This window comes from Sturnira hondurensis, unplaced genomic scaffold, assembly GCF_014824575.4.
Source record: "Sturnira hondurensis isolate 20B ecotype Veracruz unplaced genomic scaffold, ASM1482457v3 Scaffold0000256, whole genome shotgun sequence".
Classification (NCBI taxonomy): Eukaryota; Metazoa; Chordata; class Mammalia; order Chiroptera; family Phyllostomidae; genus Sturnira; species Sturnira hondurensis.
The window spans coordinates 5,029,907-5,049,159 of record NW_028072887.1 but is presented as its reverse complement, the minus strand read 5'-3'; the positions used below and the strand labels follow the sequence as shown (position 1 = coordinate 5,049,159).

Genomic DNA, 19,253 nt, shown 5'->3' with positions numbered 1-19,253 from the left:
CCCTTCTTACAGCTGTCAGTCTATTTCATGTCAAACTATCAATTATGTTTGTGAATCAATTAAGTTCACAAGAATTCTCTTGTCCTTTCTGTGTAGCTCAAGTCAGAGCCAACATTGTTCCTGATTTCTTTCAAGTTACTAGAAACAGGATGGGCTTAACGCCATTGTCATCAAGTTGTATCAGTCACGGTTGCTCTGAGAAAGCTGGGAGGATGTCATTTTTTCTAAGAAATGGGAGTATAGTGAGCATCGCAGCTGGGACTATGAGCTATAAAATAGGAAGAGACTTTCTGTCTATTCAAGGTTATGAGGAACAAAGAGATAGTAGTCTCTCCAAACAAGCAAACAACAACAAAAATAACCCCTAGAAACTAGTGGGGACCAGGTGTAGGGTCTAGGTTAGCACTTGGAGAAGGATAGAGGATATTTGGGAGTGATGAGGTAAAAAGCTGAGCTTCCACAAAGGACGTTAGAAATATAGTTTGTGAAAATGTTCTGGTAACATAAAATTGATCAGAAAAATGAGGTCCTCATGACACCCAGATATCCCCAAAGTGTCTATAAAGCCACCCTAGCTAAAAGGAGAAAACAAAACTCGGGGTACAATGATTCTCTTTTGTCAATACTTACCTGAGAGATGACCCATTTCCTCCAAACCTGCTTTTCATCAAAAGCTGATAAAACTATGACTGATTATTGAGTGACTCCTCCAAAGAGAGGAGAGTTGCCATAACTCAGTGGGGTACATTTAATGTTAAAAATTTAATGTTTACAATTTAAGAAGCAGGTTTGGGATAGGCAAGACTTAAATATTCCTAACAGCTGAAAATAGCTGCAAACCCCACTCATGCTGAGGCCACTGCTTCATCTGAAGTTGAACCATGTTTCTCTGTTTCTCTTCTCTCAATATTCATTGTCTTAAGAATCATATTTGGTGGAAAGAAACCTCTAGAGACAGGAAATTTCAGAAAAATACCTTTCAAGCACTCAAGTGAACTGATGCTGGGCCCCTTTGTCCCTCAGACTGTACGAGTATGTTTATACCTATTTAATAAACTAATTAAATTAATTAATTCTATTTCAGTAAATACAACATTCCTTTGAAGATAAGTATGACCTAGAAAAAGGTTTATTGTGATTCAAAATTATTTTTAATTATAAACGCTGAAATTTATCTCCATAATTATAGACAAGTATGATTTGATAATGTGCAGAAATCAGTTTTCAGAGATTATTATGAAACTTTATTATTATGAAACTTTGAATTGAAGGACATAGAATATAACAGAAGGCTTAATAAAAAATATTCACTTCAGTATTACGGCTACAATTTATATGAAGGCAGGTGTGAAGGCTTTGTCTAAAACTGGTGAAACTCAATTGTCATGTTTATAGTGGCAGCAACAGTTTATTTGTGAAATTTTTATAGATGTCATTAGAATGGTCATTATTAGTCCTGTGATTTCCCAGATAACCTAGCACTGAGGGGGGGCACCAATCATACCTGAGTAGAATGTCAACTAAGGCACCTGGAGACTTTGCTGCATATCTCAATTTCCAAAAGTGAACTTCTGAAGACACACTGTACATATGAGTATATGATTTCTCTCATCACCATCTTCAACTCCATTTCATTTACATCCTGAACAAAGTAGCTCTTGAATGTTGCCTGAATATTATGGAGGCAGGCTATAAAACAGTAGAGTAGGAAGTAAAGTTAAATGGGTGTGATGGTGATAGAAATGTAAGAGCCCATGATAGGGCAATCATGAAAAGATGTGTGTTGCACAATTTACAATAGCCAAGAGTTTAAAGCAACCTAGATGCCCATCAATAAATGAATAGATCAAAAAACTATGGTACATTTACACAATGGAATTCTATGCAGCAGAAAGAAAGAAGGAGCTCCTACCCTTTTCGACAGCATGGATGGAACTGGAAAGCATTATGCTGAGTGAAATAAGCCAGGTGGTGAAAGACAAATACCATATGATCTCACCTTTAACAGGAAGCTAAACAACAAAACAAACAAGCAAGTAAAATATGACCAAAGACACTGAAATTCAGAATAGGCTGACAGGGACCAAAGCGGAGAGGGGAGAGAATTTCAGGGGAAAGGGGGAAGGATTCACAGAAACTAGTATAAAGGACACATGGAGAACAACTAAAGGGGGTGGATAGGGGAGGGAGGTGGGGAGCACGGGGGGTGGGCTGGGATGGGAGTGGGGGCTGGAAAACTGCACCTGAACAAGAATTAAATAATAAAAAAATTAAAAAAGATGTGTGTTGCAGCTAGAGTGGGCGCGGAGGCTCAGGATCAGAGGGCAGGGGCTTGCTTCCTTAAGGCAGCCTAGATCACACTGCCTTCGACCCAAATTAACAGGCAGGTGTTCTGGGAAATTCCAGATTACATATAGCAACTAGATTTCTTCTGGTATACTGATGACACTTGATGGATAATGGAGCTGGCATTCTGTATTGAAATAGAATTGGAGTTGTGGGGAAGAGAAGGTTGTAATTCATTTATAATATCTGCCATGGACATGACAAGGGTGACTGCTACATGTGTGACATATTTACCACTCTGCTCCACATTTTTCTGAGCAGCCTGCTAAATGTATGACTATCTCTTCCTTCCACATTCTCAGGTTCTAAGGTCACCTTGATGTTCAGTGACATTGCCTGCTGTAGAGATTGGCATGTGTATGAGAATTCCTGGCACAGGCACCTCTATCTTTTCTTGTCCTCCCATTTCTCGAAGACGTAGGGGATTTAAGTTTCCATATTCATCATTCTCATAACCCTCTTCACTGGTCCCATTCCCAGAATAATTTTCCTAAGACTTTGCCAGAGATGCTGTCCATTTCTGTATTCTCTCAAATGAGAGACATAGACAAAAAAAAACAAAAAACAATTTGTCAGAGAGAGAGGAGGACTCAGTGGGACTATTCCCTTAGGCCACTAAGATCCCTATAATAATTCAAATGAAATGACAGCCAAATAACTTCTTTATTTGTTCCCTTCCCTTGACTTGTCACCAGAATGTGGACAGGTTTTTAGAAACCCCAAATTAAAAATTGCTTCTTCTCTCTATTTATATTGCATTTTAATTTAATTGGTTGCTTTCCTCCATTTGTTTGGAGGTGGCAACCCAGCTCTAGGGGCCTAGGGATGATAAGTAAACAAGGAGATAAACAGAAAGAGAGCAAACACATGAAAAACCCCATCAGCAATACTTTCTCTTATTTATAGTGACAACCCCCAGCAAAGTATAAAAATATATTAGGGAGATGACAGCTTTGTTGCTTCTTGATCACAAACCAGCACTTAGTAGCTCACTTTTGTGAACAGCTAAAAAGGGCTGCATCTTGATAAACCAGGGTGAGGAAAAGGGAGATAGAGAAATTGAGTGAAAGGCAATGTGCCCTAGACAAAACCAGTATAAGGACCAACACTCTAAATAAAAGGGAGATTCTCAGGTTATTATCTGTGGATGCCCTCGACTGCAGGTGAATGAAAACCACTTCCCATCCACAAATTAGAAAGCCAGGAAGGCAAGAAGTCCTTAGATTTGCTTAACAGTGCTAGGATTTATATTTGATAAATAAAACATTCAGTCTTCAATTTACTTCCCATCAAAATAAGAGATGCATGAAAGAATGCATGAAAATATTTGAGGCATTCCTATCCTTGTGTTAAAATAGGGGCATTTTTCAACTCATAAACGGGTCCATGTTTGAAAGTTCAACAAGCGTGTACTCTGTGCTAAGATGCAGATCCTGCTCTCAAAAGACACTTCGATGGAACCAGAAGTTTTCTGGAAGTTGATGTGAAACTCGCAATGCCTTTAGGCTGTGTTGGGTGGCTCAGTTGGTTGGAGCATTGTCTCATGCATCCAAAGGTTACAGGTTCAATTCCCTAGCAGATCACATACCTATGTTTGATTCCCACTCAGAGCACATATTTAACGTTTTGGGGTTTGAGCATGTATAAGAGGAAACTGATCACTCTTTCTCACATTGATGTTTCTCTCTCTCTTGCTCTCACTGCCCACCTCTTTCACTCTCTCCAGAAATCATGTTTTAAAAAACCTGTAATGCCTTCTCCATAGAGATTATGTTAAAAGTGGCTGTTGGTTTTCAGTTACCAATCTCTTTGTTTTTGAAATATTACTTCAACTGTGCCATATCAACTCTTCTTTTACTGGGACCATTATTATTATTATTATTATTATTATTATTATTATTATCTCTATGATGGGTATTTTTAGTTTAAATCTAGGACAGAGGAAGTGCTTTGCTGACAGAATCCATTAAAATATCTGGCTTCCCTGGTGCTGAGTCACTTGAAAAGGGAGAAAAGCTGGAGAGAGGTGGAGGGCAGCAGGTTCCCTGCCTATGCAGACGTCAACAGTCACTGCTCACTACCAGCGTGAGTGCCCAAGAATCCCAGTTTTGACTTAGGCTGAAGACATCTCACCATTGCTTTAGGTATGTTGCTCTGATTCCGTCCTTGCTATCCATTCCCTTCAACCTCTTAACTTGACTAGTTTTAAGAGCACATGCAGTGTTACATCAAAGTCCTTTTCCAGTCAGGACCATGACCTATTACTTCCTTTGTTTCCACTCCTGATTCATGTTGGATTGCTACCTCAGCTCTTCCACTCTGGCTGACTCTTAATCAGAACACCCAGTCTTCATGAATCTGTTTCTACCCACCTTAGCTTACCTTTGTCATGGTTAGGCACTGTCTTTGATGTGTGGTTCTGCCTGCAGGTAATCACTGCCACCTCCCTGACTCCCATATGCTCTCTTTGGTATCTGAGGTCAAGAGAAAATATTCTAATGAGAAGTATGAAGAAGGGGAAAAGGGAGTTATTTATTAACTTCAGTTAACTCTTATTAGCCAGCCACCCATCCACCAACTCCACTAATTCCACAATTTAATAAAAAAATGAGTTCTTTTAATGATACTGAGGTCACTAAATGCCCACATATTCTTCTCCATTCTTCCCTACTTCCCCTTTCAGACTCGCAGGGGTCTTGCAAAAAATAATAAAAATAAAAAGAAGTTCCACACACCCCAACTCAACTCCCAAATCTGCCACCACCAACTTCAGTGTGAAGCTTTTCCATCAGCACAGTTTCCCAGCCATCAGAATGTTCTTTTCCAAGTCAAAGTTCTTTTCATCACCATCACTAATTTTAGGTGTAGTTCCTTACTTTTTTCTCTTGTAAAAAAAAAAAGAAATCAGCAAACCCTGGGGAAGAGGTGAAACTACAGAGAGGTGGGCAGGAAAGAGGCTTTGAAACAGTAATTGAGAAGGTGGAGAAATACCAATTAGATGTCAAGTCTATTGGTGGACCTGTGTAACAGAAAGCCAAACTGACAGACTTTTAAAAAATGTGTAAGTAGATAATGCTTACTTATTTATTTTAAATTTTACACACACAAAATCTTCTCCCTTTTGGCATACAATTCTAGTTCTCACAAACGCCCCCACCATTCTCAGAATATGGAATAGTTCCATCAATCCAAAAATACTGCCCCTTGCTACTTCTTTGTAGTCCGACCCTCTCCAGTCTTTAACCCCGACAACCACTGATCTCTTTTCTGTCCTTACCATATTTTAAAATTGGAGATAAATTTCCTATATGGGTGATAAATATGGTTTCCTTCTTATCTCAGCATGGACCTTGGCTTGAAGTTTCTGTCGCACTATAGCTCACAATAATGAAGTTCAAAGAAGAGTATGGTTTTCCAAGCATCCTATCACTGTTTTGGCGAATGCTTTCCTGTCTGGATGCAGAGGAAGATGTGGGGGTGGGGATAAATTGTGTTTGAAAAAATGAACAAGATCTCATAGAAAGTCCATTTTCAGCACAGAATTGTAATCCTGATATCAAATTAGAATTGCTTCTCAATGAGAAACGGCCTTTATTAAAGTAAGTACAAACCCTTCCCAGAGAATCCCAGGTTTGATATAACTTTTAATTAAGTTTCTCAAAAGCTGGAGCGCATTTGTTCTTCCCTCTGTCTGCCACCTAGCAGCAGAGTGCAGGGCTCTGTATTTACTGAGACCTTGCTTGGAATTCTAATTCCAATTTGAGTTTTTATACATAATTTTTGTTCATTCTATGAGTTTTGTAAAATTATTTGCTTAAATATCATCAGTATCTATTTCCCCCTCTTCCTCCATTTTCACTATGGGAATCTCCCTGGATGAGGTTATTAAGGAGTTCAAGCTATCTCTTTTAAATACCAGAGTGCAGTTAGTATTTTAAAATCAAATTAAACAAAAATAAATTCCCTAAACAAATTAAATTACAATATGCATTCATTTCTTACCCTGACTGGAGATAAAAAGGTGATAACAAGAACCTTAGGAAGATGATGTTGGCAGAAGTATTATGAAAACCAGGTGAGCTTTTTAGTGTTTATATGAATAATAAAAGGCCCAACACTGTAAAAAGTTTTAACCAAATGTGAAATACCAACCAGTGTTTCTTTTGGCATTCAAACTAAAAAGCAGACAATAAAAAAGAGTAGGTATTGGTATGAAGGAAAAATCACTCTATGGACTTTTTTTTTTTTTGGTGGTGGTGGTGGTGGTGGTATGATGTTTCAGAGGCAAGAAACTCACACATGTATTCAGGATTCCCAAAATTGTATTTTTAAAAGTAACCAATTTCATTCCATACACCTTTACTTTCTCTGATTCAATCTGCATTCCGTCACTGCTAGAATTATACCAATGGAAGTATTTATTTAGACTAGCAGAACAGAGAGGTTTTATATGCACTTTGTATACATTATACATCCTTGTTTAATCATGTGCTTATTAACAGCAAATTTCATTTGACTGCACAAAATGCACTTAGAATTGATAACTCTAAAATGTAACATCAACTGTGCTTATGAGAAGCCATGTTATAGCTACTTAAATTGGCTGACACCCCATATATGATGTCTCATTATAGAACATCCAAGGAAAAGAGCTAGTTCTTCAGGTGCTATAGGTAATGATGGCAAATCTTAGATGCTTATGTAGGAAGTAATACATATATACATACATACACACATATGCTTTATTTTTAATGAGCTATATTTATAAGCAGATCTTAATTTTTTTAAACCATCAATGTCATATGGGTAATTACTATGATCCACTTATGTTTTCCAAATAGTGCATTATGATGATTTCACATGTGCTTAGAAATGGAAAATAGCTTTGAATTTAATGACGGAGGGTTACCAAAGAGTCAGAGAATGAGGTGCATAGAGCGCACATAGGCTACAGCAGGGTATACTTACACATCATTTCATTCATGTGGATTCAGCATAGTGCTCAGTGCATGGAAAATTCAAGTTTTATTTTTTGAACTTTCTGAGATATTTTACTTCTAAATATTTTTAATCAACACTTGGTTGAGTGTGCGGATTTTTGGGAACCACCCTGCCTATTTTCAGAAGTTGCAACCCCCCCATAGCTAAGACTGAGTAAAAAGGCCTTGGCACCATAAGTCACTAAGGAGACTAAACTCATTCTCCTGGCAGGGGCACAGCCTCTGCCCTCTACACTTCACCCTGCTTGCCCCCTGGAGGATGGCTGGATAGTAAATGGCAGGTAAGATTCCTCAAGGGATAAACAACCTAAGACAGACACAATCATGAAGGGACCACCAGGGAAGGATTTAGGGGACTATAGAAAAGGAGTGATGGACCTTCACCTCTCTGCTTTGTTATAGCCCAAAAACTCATTCTATCTGTAAGAAGTCCCCTAATCTTTTGGCTGCCTTACCCCCCTGCCTGACTTAAGCCAAAATAATGCTGAAGGAGGTGTGTGGCCCTGTGCTTGAAAAGGCAGTTCTCTAGGGCAACCAGGCCTAAAAAAGAATACATAAAATCCTGTGAAACCTACTTTACTATGAATGCTCTCAATTTAAGTGATAAGGGTCCAATCATAAAATAAGTTTGTTTCCCAAAGTTTTATGGCCCTTTGGTATCACTCTATCTGACCCTGACTCAGAATAAGCCCTCATAGTTATTTGAATGTTATCTATCACTTGACTATTACTGTCTGACAATGATTGATGAGATTTATGTAAATGCCTTGTATTCCTATGAAAACTAAATCCAATAAAATCTCATGGAGAAAGAAGCTTAAGGCCCTTATCCTCTGAGAGATTAGCCACCTTTTCTTCCCAATCAGATCATGTCTTGGTAGACTTATTCTCATCCATGGCAGCCAGGGGGTCTCTGTGGGAAAAATTCCACCCCCTCCACAGTGGATGTGAAACCATCCAATATGGAAAGCCAATTGTACATTAATAGATGATAGGAGGCATGCAGATTTACTTCATATTTTCTTTGTTCCAGTCTTCTCTAACATAGAAAATAATCTTCATGTTGGAAGGGTACAGAATGTGAGAGGTAATATGATGTAATTTAAAAGAAACAGTCTATGGAGTTAAAAACATGAATTTGAATCCAACTGTTCTCAGTCATGATGGGTCAGAGGTGCCATTCTCTTTCCCACTGTCTCACTAACAAATTCTCTTTCACTTTAAACTCTATGCTGGCTAGTGTTTGAATTCTTTTCTGCATGAAGTCAAGTACTCACAGTGGGTATGAACCTTGCCCCTGGAACACCTGCATCATTAGGAGGTAGTAACCTTTAGAAGATGATTTGGTCAAGCGGATACAGCTCTTATGAATGGGATTAGGTGCTCTTACAAAAGAGATTCCAGAGAACTTTCTTGCCCCTTCCAACATGCGATGAGGCAGTGATAAAACATCTGATAACCAGAAAATGGGCTCTCACTAGACACCAACTCTTCTGGCACCTTAATTTTAGATTTTCCAACCTCCAAAACAATGAGAACTACATGCTTATTGTATAAGCTACCCAGTCTATAGTATTTTTGTTATAGCAGTTCAAATAGTCTAAAAATTATGAAAGAAACACCTTTAGAAGTAGAGCTATCCTACGAGCCAATTTAAAATTTTTAATGGGTGTTATATGAAGAAGGAATTAGAATCATTTTTATTTAGTTTAAGCAACCAGAGATATGAGTATTATGTAGAAGTTATAGGGAGGCAGATTTTGGCTGAATATGAAGACTTGTAAGAGCACTAGTCTTGAGATTTGGTAGACTAGAATTATATGTCCAGTCACGCTACTTCCTAGCTAGGTGTCTTTGAGTAAATGAACTAACCTCTCAGAGTCACAGTGTCTCATCTGTGTAAAGGCAAGCTCACAGAAGTACTGCAAAGTAAAAACCCTACACTAAATTCGAAAAAATCCACATAGTTTCTGGCATATAACAAGTACTCAATAAGTGCAATTATAATTGTATTCATGACAGAGATGCTCAATAATGAGAAGGATGAAGACTTTCTAATGGTTGAGAGTGTTTTGATAGTGAAAATGTTCAAGCACATTCTGAATCCTTTAAAATAACTGGAAGGCTACTGTGGGCAGCACACATCAGGGAAAGTAGTTGTTTTCAGTTCCCATCTTTATGGGCTAGCAATTACATGATGACTAGTAGGACAGATAAGGCAAATATATTAATACATGACACTCTAAGACAAATGCTGTCAAAGTTGCAAGAGCTAAGAAGATTAAGAGCGTGAGCGCAAATCCTTTTGAGGAAAACACAGAAGGCTTCATGAATGTGGTAGTACATGAAAAATGAAAAAATTTTCAGTGGGTGGGGTAAGAGGAGAACTAGGGCATTATAGAAGAAACAATTATGAGGAGAGGTAACAGGCAGGAAAGCACAGGGACATATCCAGAGAAGCAAAGCCATTTGAAGGAATGCCACGGCAACCCTAAAGTAAAACGATTTGGGGATCACAGAATAAGTCTTGGACTTAACTTAATAAGTGGGGAGAGAGTAAATATTTGGAGGAGAGGAGTGACTTTATTAAAACTGCTTTAAAAAACTAAATCTGACAGTGGCAATGAAAAATTGTTTAGAATCTGCATGATTCCTAACATAGGAAGACAAGTAAGAAAAATAGCACAGTTTGTTCTGCCTGTTGACAGCCAACACCTTCCACAAAATCACAATGAGTTTGCACCCAGGGTCTGGAATCTGGCCGCAAATTTAGCAGTGCCTGCTGACTCTCACTACTTCAAAACCATGGAGCACACCCCCAGAAAGTGAGCAAGCTTTGGGCCTTTGTGAAATTGTATAAGCAGGATCCCACCATTTTGCATACAGAGAAAATGCACTTCATGAAGTGGAGAGCATGGGAGGTAAAATACCACTTGCTACTCATTAACTAAATCAGAAGAAATATCAACTAAGGAAAAACAGATAATAAGTAAGTGGAGGAAAACACAAAGACAGACAAACCATTAAGTTACAAAAGTGATCTAAAAATTGACTATGGTTGCTTTATCCACTCATCTATTGATGTCCACTTGGGCTGCTTCCATATCTTGGGGACTGTAAATAACACTGCAATGAACATAGGGGTGCTTGTGTGCTTTCAAATTAGTGTTTTGTGTTCCTTTGGATATATTCCCATAACTCGGACTTCTGGGTCAAAAGACAGATCCATTTTTAAATTTTTGAGGTATCTCTATACTGCTTTCCATAGTGGCCACCCCAGTCTGCATACCCTCCAAAAGTGTAAAAGCATTCCCCTTTCTCCACATCTTTGCTAGAACCCTTGTTTGTTCCTTGATTGATGAGAACCATTCTGACAGATTTGAGATGGACATCTACACATTGGAATACTACTTACCTGTAAAAAGAAGAAAATTTTACCCTTTGTGACAATATGGATGGACCTGGAGAACATTATGTTAGAGTGAAATAAGCCAGTTAGAGAAAGAAAAATACCATATTATTTCACTCATCTGTGGAATCTAATGAACAAACTGAACTAACAAGCAAAACAGAAACAGACTCATAGATGGAGAACAGATGACAGCTAGTGGTGGGCAAGAGAGTTGGGGGGTAAAGGGATTAAGCAAAATAAGCAATAATTATTCATGGACATTGACAACAGTGTGGCAATTACTAAGGGAAATGGGGTATAAGGAGACTAAAAGGTAGTGGAAAAATACAAGGAAGATTAAGCAAAAAATAAAAAGAAAAATTTACTATGAAGATGTGATTGAACAGACACTGATGACTCTCAAGAAATGGGAGATGAAAATGTAGAGATAACTGAGGAAATGAAAGACCAGACAAATGGTAAAAACACGGCTACCATTGATGCCCTAGATGTCAGTGAACTACAGAAAGCTTGTTCATAAATGCCATGAATCTAAATCCTCACCTAGACATTCTGTATGCAAAGAGAACCAGTTTCTTTATCAAATTACAATAGTCAAAAGTAGTCATCTGAGACTACTGAGACATCTGAGACAGAGCTATTGAAATATATCTTGTTTCAGTGCGGCCTTACAAGTGGTGAGGAAAAGCACACAGACTTCTGGGACATTGGGAAGAAGCAGACCATGATCTTGACTTTGCATGTAAATTGGATTATGATGAAGATTCTAGTTCAATGCTCAATGAAGTTAAACTATGGCCACAGAAATTTCAGAACATAAGAGAAAGTAAAAGCATAAATGTGACTAGTGAGAGATCAAAGAAAGAATAGGAAGAGTTAAGAGAGCTTGGGAAGAACACGAGAGAGCCCAGAAAGAGAAAGAAGCCAGACAACAATCAGGAGTTCAGTCTGGTCGTTTCTTCAGGTGTCTTTCCTGAAGGAATGCATAGTAACTTTTCTGGAGGAATGCCTGAAATGGCAAAAATGCCTGGGCTCAATGAAATTCTTAGTGATACAGAAATTCTTAAAGCCATACAGGATCCAGAAGTTCTGGTGGCCCTCCAGGATGTAGCTCAGAAACCAGTAAATATACCAAAATATCAGAGAAACTGAAAGATTATGCATCTCATCAGTGAATTGTTAGCCAAATTTGGAAGTCAAACATAATGTCCTTCTGATGAATGAAGCCTCTGCTAAAGGAAAAGCAACTTAGACCAACCCAACTGGCTTGCTATATCACAAACCAATGTATCTCTGACCTACTCATGAAGAAAGCTGCAGTGCTTTGAAGAGAATCCCTATTGCTCTGCCCCAAATGCAACTGTAACACTTTACAGTGGTTTGCCATTAAAGTGTTCATTTAGATCATGTTTTTCTCATAGGAATTATAAAGTTTAAACACTTTTAAATCTCCAAAGATTACAAAATGATGGCAAAGTAGGTGAAAAATACACTCATCTTCTCCAAGGACCAAAATGGAATTATAACTAAAATACAGAGCAATCAACCTGAGTAATCAGAAGGCTAGCTGAACAGAAGTCTTATAACCAAGGATTTACAGAAGAAACCACATGGAGACTGGGAGGAATGGTAGAGATGTGAAAAGGGCTGTTCCCACTTAGACCAGATGGAAGCTGAGATTCCAAAGAGATATCTTAGCTACCAAGGTTCCCCCAGAGGACTGTGGTGTCTCAATCCCACTCCAGCCTCCTAAATTCAAAGTACCACAGCCAGGAAGAGGTGCTGTGACATGTAACATCTAACATCCCGTGTAACATCTGGCTGTGGAAAGCAGCAAAGATTTTATCTACCCAGGAGACAAATCTGTAGAGCTTGTGCCCTACAGAGGACTAAATTGCCTGGGCTAAGGTGTAGAGGTCTGGGAAGACTCAGGAGGGTGTCAGTGACTGAGTTGAGTGTCTTTGGGATGGAGGCCCTCACCCCCACTTTCCTGTGAAGCTGACAAGCGTTGTCTCCCCTACATGTAGATGTGCTAGCCAACCCTCCCAAATCCTGGTGGCCCTGCCCTGCTGAGCTCAAGCTCCTGGCAGAATCTGGGAAAGACTAAGTCATGCACCTCTAACACAGGGGTCATTTTTTCTGTTGCATGCCCAACCAACACAGACTCTTCCCTTCACACAGTCATATTGTGGTCTGTTTGGACCTGATAACCTCTGTTTGCCTCACTCTGATGACACCCTGAGACCTGACAGCACCACAAAGGTCTACAGACACCCAGTGGAGGGCAGGTATGGTAGATATGGTATATCTTGGGACTTTGACTGGGTGTCCTCAGACCCAGCACTGGCACCAAGTTGGAACCTATATATCTGGTGAATACCACTTGCTCCTGCATGGTGACTCACTATGAACCTACTTCATGCAACTTGAGTATTTCCAGAGGCTATTTCAGTGACTAAGCCTAACAGACAGCTGTCAGGCAGAGACAGCCATAGGCAGATCTTAGAGTACCTTGGAGCAATTGCTGACAGGAAGCAGGGTGCTGGTAGAAGCCAGCCTTGGTGAGCTTCACAAGTGTGGCTGCCTTGGTCCTTCCCAGAAAAGGCAACCACAGCGGTGGATTGCTTTGCAGCTCCTAACGTGTTGTCCAGGGCCAGTGACAGGCAGTTTTGACATGGATATGCACCTGAGTCCCTCCCAAAGAGGTCTCAGAACAGTCGCAGACAGTGGCCAGCTTCAGACAACATCAGAGCGGGATCCAATTAGCTTGACCAGTGACATATTCATAGGGAGATCTTGGCAGAAAGCAAACCCTCCTGAAGTGAAGTCTGCTTCCTGCAGTCAGCAATTCCACAGCAGCTAGTACTCTATAGTGTGGGGTTGATCATCACAGTCAGCCAATGATTCTCCTCACACACAAATGGGCCAATAACAATCAAGACTCAGTTACAACAGTTGAGCTCATATAATCCACATAAGGGATATTCCTGGAGCACCCAACTCAGAGGATCAAGGAGACTGTCCCACGGGACATATAGCAGATCAACCCAATACATATAAACAAACACAGAGAGGCAGCCAAAATGGGGAGGCAAAGAGAACCAGAGAAAACTCCCTTCAAAAAGGGCTAAATGAAACAGAAGCAAGCAATTTACCATAGAGTACCAAAAAAGTGTTTGTAAGGATGCTTGAGAAACTTAGTAAGAAACTTCAACAGCATGAAAAAGAATAGAGAATCCTTAAAAAAATAACAGCCAGAAGTGAAGAATACAGTACCTGGAATAAAGAATATAGTAGAAGACACAAACAGTAGGTTGGATAAAGCAGAGAATCCAATTGGCAAGGTGCCAGAAAATACCCAATCAGAGCAAAAAAAAATTTAAATGAAGATATTTTAAAGAACCTTTGGAACAACATAAAGCACAACAATAGCCACATTATAGGCATACTAAAAAAGAGAAGAGAGATAAAGGGATCAAGAACCTATCTAAATAAATAATGACTGAAAACATCCCTAACTTAGTGAAGAAAAAAGACACACAAGTTCAGGAAGTGCAGAGAAACCCAAACAAGATTAATTCAAAGCAGTGTACACCTAGACACTCAGAATTAAAATGCCAAAGGTTAAAGTAAAAAAGAGAGAATCTTAAAAGCAGCAAGAGAAAAACAGTTAATTACCTATAATGAAGCTCCCATATGACAGTCAGTTGATTTCTCAACAAAGACAACGGGCCAGAAGGGGTCACTTGAAATATCAGTGGTGAAAAGCAAGCCAACAACACTACCATTTAAAATTAAAGAGAGATAAAGAACTTCCCAGACAAAAAATAAAATAAAAAACTAAACTAAAAGAGTTCATTACAACCAAACCAGTATTACAAGAACTATTAAAGGGTCTTCTTTAAAAAGAAGGAGGAGAAGAACAAGAACAGGAACAGAGTAACAGAGTAACATAGTTATAAAGAATAAAATAGTGATAAATATATACCTATCAATAATCATTTCAAATATAAATGATTTAAATACTTCAATCAATAGATATAGGGTAGGGCCCTGGCTGGTGTAGCTCAGTGGATTGAGTGCGGGACTGCAAACCAGACGATCGCGGTTCGATTCCCAGTCAGGGCACATGCTTGGATTGCAGGCCAGTTTCCGGCAGGGGCCAGTTCCCTGCAGGGGATGCACGAGAAGCAACCATACATTGATGTTTCTTTCCTCTCTCCTTCCCTTCCCTTCTAAAAACATAAATAAATAAAATATTTTAAAAAAATAGATAAAGGGTAGATGAATGGATAAAAAAACAAGACATACATATGTGTCTACAAGAGACCCATCTAAGAACAAAAGATACACACAGACTAAAACTAAACAGATAGAAAAATATATTTTATGAAAATGAAAATGACAAAAATGCTGGGGTAGCAATATTTAATTTTAATACAAAGGTTATAGTAAGAGACAGAGAAAAATATCATATAATTATAAAGGGAGCAATCCCACAAAAGGATAAAACCCTTATAAACATTTATGCACCCAACATGGGAGCATCTAAATACATAGCAAATCTTGATGGACATAAAGGGAAAGATTGACAGTAATATAGTCATAGTAGGGGATTTTAACACTATATTGACATCAATGGATAGCTCTTTCAGACAGAAAATCAACAAGGAAATGGTGGCCTTAAATGCCACACTACTTCAGATAGATTTAATTGATATCTTCAGGGCATTTCACCTCAAAGCAGCAGAATATACATTTTTTTCAAGTGCATATGCAACATTTTCTAGGATAGGCCACATGTTACAAAAAAACAAGTCTCAATAAATTTTGGAAAATTAAATCCATATAAAGTATTTTCTCTAGAATCTAAATAACATGCTACTAAACAATGAAATCACGGAAGAAATCAAAATACAGCCATGCCTCAGTACTTGTTGGCTTCAGACTCATTAAACCCTGTATTTCTTGCATTTTGGAGAAAAAAATGTTTTAGCACTAGGTGCTTGCTCAGGAACCATCACACTTGCTAGAACTGTTATGAGTTATGACGTCACACTGCAAGAGAAAATGCTTAATTGTTTAGTACTAGTGGGTTTCAGCACTCATCACAAGTTCCAGAAAGAATTAATGCCAAGTACAAAGGTACCACTGTATACCTTAAAAAAATGAAAATAAGAATATAACAATCCAAAATCTATAGAACAGAGTGAGCATTGTCCTAAGAGGAAAATTCATAGCATTATAGTCTTACTTAAAAAAATAAGAAAAATCTCAAATAAGTAATCTATACACTTTAAGGTCCTAGAAAAAGAACAACAAACAAAACTCACAATGAGTAGAACAATGGAAATAGTAAATGTCAGAGCAGAAATAACACAACAGAGTCTAAAAAATTACAAAATTTTAATGAAACCAAGAGAGAGTTCTTTGAAAATATAAATAAGATTGATAAACTATTATCCAGAATCATGAAGAAAAAAAGAGAGAGGACCCAAATAAATAAAATCTAAGTGAAAGAGGCGAAGTAATAACTGACACCAAAGAAATATAAAATATTTTAAGAAAATATTATAAACAACTATATGCCAACAAATTGGACAATCTCAATGAAATGGCTAAATTCCTAGAATCATACAATCTTCCAAAACTGAATCAGGAAGAATTTGAGAATCTGAGTAGACCAATTTCAAATAATGAAATGGATGCTGTAACAAAACAAATAAACAAACAAAAAATAAATAAACCTCCCAAGAAACAAAAGTCCTAGACTGGATGGCCTCACAGGTTAATTTTGCCAAACATTCAAAGAAGAACACCTCTCCTTCTTAAACTATTCAAAAAATTCAAGAGAAAGGAAGACTTCCAGGTTCATTTTACGAGGCCAACATTACCCTAATTTCAAAACCAGATAAAGATGCTACAAAGAAACAAAATTATGTGACAATATTCCTGATGAACACTGAGGTTAAAATTCTCAACAAAATAGCAGCAAACCAGATCCATCAATACATTGAACAGATCATACACCATGATTAATTAGGATTTATTCTGGGGATACATGGTTAGTAGAATATCCACAAATCAATAAATGTGATACAACAAATAAACTAAATGAAGGATAAAAAATCCCATGATTGTATCAATAGATAAAGAAAAAGCACGTGATAAAATCCAGCACCCATTTATGATAAAAAGTCTCAGCAAAGTAGGAATTGAATACACCTTAACATAATAAAAGTTATATATGACGAGCCCACAGCCAACATTATAACAATAGTAAAAAATGAAAAGTGTTTTCCTTAAGATCAGGAAGAAGACAAGGATGCCACTTTCGCCTCTCTTATTCCACATAGTACTGAGCCAGAGAAATCATAGAACTGTTGCATTCAAGACCACGAGAACAAATGTCGGAGACTTTCAGGGGTTCAAAGATGTTACTTTATTGGCCAAGTTTAACCTGCGCAGGGGCGAACTCTCAAAGTGTCCAAGGACACGGTGCCCGTGAGGGCTGCAAATGGGAATTGCACCAAACGCTTACAGGCTCAGGGTATTATAGAGGTTTTATAGCGCAAGCAAGCTGGATACGGAAGCAGATGTGGCGGTTAGCGATTGGCTCAGGGGCACAATGTGGCAGTTAGCGATTGGTGAGTTAACTCATGCACTGGCTAGTGCTCTTGTATTTGATTGGTCAGTGGAGCTCGTGCACAAGGATAAAAATTTCCTAACTGTCCAGTTGGCCAAACTGCCAAACCTCTTTAGTAACTGTCCAGATGGCTAAACTGCCAACTGTCTTTCTTTGCACCACATCCTGGAACACCCTGTTCTTCGGCTGTGTCCCAGAGCCCCCTTGCATTAGTTAGCAAAGCAACTTTTACTTCCTTATAGCTATGCTCTGGCTAGTTCCCCCTTGCCCTCAACAGAACCTTGTCAGAGAAATCAGACAAAAAGAAAAAAGTAAATGCATCCAAACTGGAAAATAGGAGGTAAAATTGTCATTATTTGCCAATGATATGATACTGTCCATTGAGAACCCTAAAGATTCCACCTGAAAACTATCAGAACTGATAAATGAATTCAGTAAAGTAGCATGATACAACATAAATATCCAGAAATCAGTTGTGCATTTTTACACATCAATAATGAACTATAAGTAAGGGAAACTGAGTACAGCATACCATTAAAAGTAATAAAATAAAACACCTAGGAATACATTGCAAGGCACTGAAGAAAGAAATAGAAGAAAACAAATAAGTGGAAGTGTGTGCCATGTTCATGAATAGAAAGAATTAACATCACTAAAATGTCCATATTACCCAAAGCAATTTATAGATTCAATGTAATTCCTATGAAGATAGCAAAGGAATATTTCACAGAACTGAAACAAATGCTCCAAACATGTATATGGAACTACAAAGGACCATCAACAGCCACAGCTGTTATAGGAATCACAGTGCCTAATGCCAGACTACACTACAAGGCTATAGTATTCAAAACAACATGGTACTGATATAAAAATAGACATATAGATCAATGGAATGAAGACAAGGAATCTATAAAAACAGACATATAGATCAATGGAATGGAATAAAGAGCCCAGAATTAAAACCACATTTTTATGGCCAATTATATTTGATTTTGACAAAGGAAGTAAGAACATAGAATAAGGTAAAGACAGTCCGATCAATAAATGGTGTTCAAAAAACTGAACTGATATGTGCAAAAAAGAGGAATGAGACTGTTTTAACAACAGACACAAGAAAAAACTGAAAATGGATTATAAACTTAAGTGTAAGGCTTGAAACCATAAAAATCATTTTAAAAAGCCTAAGCAGTAAAATCTCAGACATTTCTCCTAGTAACATTTTATTCTGCTATATGTCTTCAGCCAAGGGAAACAACAGAAAAAATAAACAAATGGGACTTTACTAAGTTAAAAAGATTTTGCATAGCAAAGGAAACCATTAACAAAGTGAAAAGACAGCCCCCTGAATGGGAGAACATATTTGCTCATGATATATCTAGTAAGGGGTTCATATCCAAAATTTATAAAGAATTTATAAAACCCAACACAAAAAGACAAATAATTCAATTAAAAAATGGACAAAGGATCTGAATAGACATTTCTCCAAAGAAGACATATAGATTGCCAAAAGACATATGCAAAGATGCTCAATAATCTTCACTAATCTTCAGAGAAATGCAAATTAAAACCACAATGAGATATCACCTTGTACCTGTCAAAATGTCTATCATTTTATGGACATAATTCAGTAAACAAGAAGTGTTGGTGTGGATGTGAAAAAAAGGGAAACCTCATGCACTGTTGGTGGGAATGCAGACTGGTGCAGCCACTGTGTAAAACTCTGTGGAGTTACCTTAAAAAATTAAAAATGGAATTTCCTTGTAACCAAGCAATCCCATTTTTCGCAATATATCTGAAAAAACCCGAAACACTGATTTGAAAGAATATATGCACCCCTATGTTCATTGCA

The 19,253-nt window shown here is 38.0% G+C and overlaps 1 pseudogene; it reads left to right on the top strand.

Annotated features, from left to right (window-relative positions):
- Positions 1-11,964, top strand: part of LOC118975890 (hsc70-interacting protein-like) — a 50,331-nt pseudogene extending 38,367 nt beyond the window's left edge.
- Positions 11,965-19,253: the final 7,289 nt, after the last annotated feature.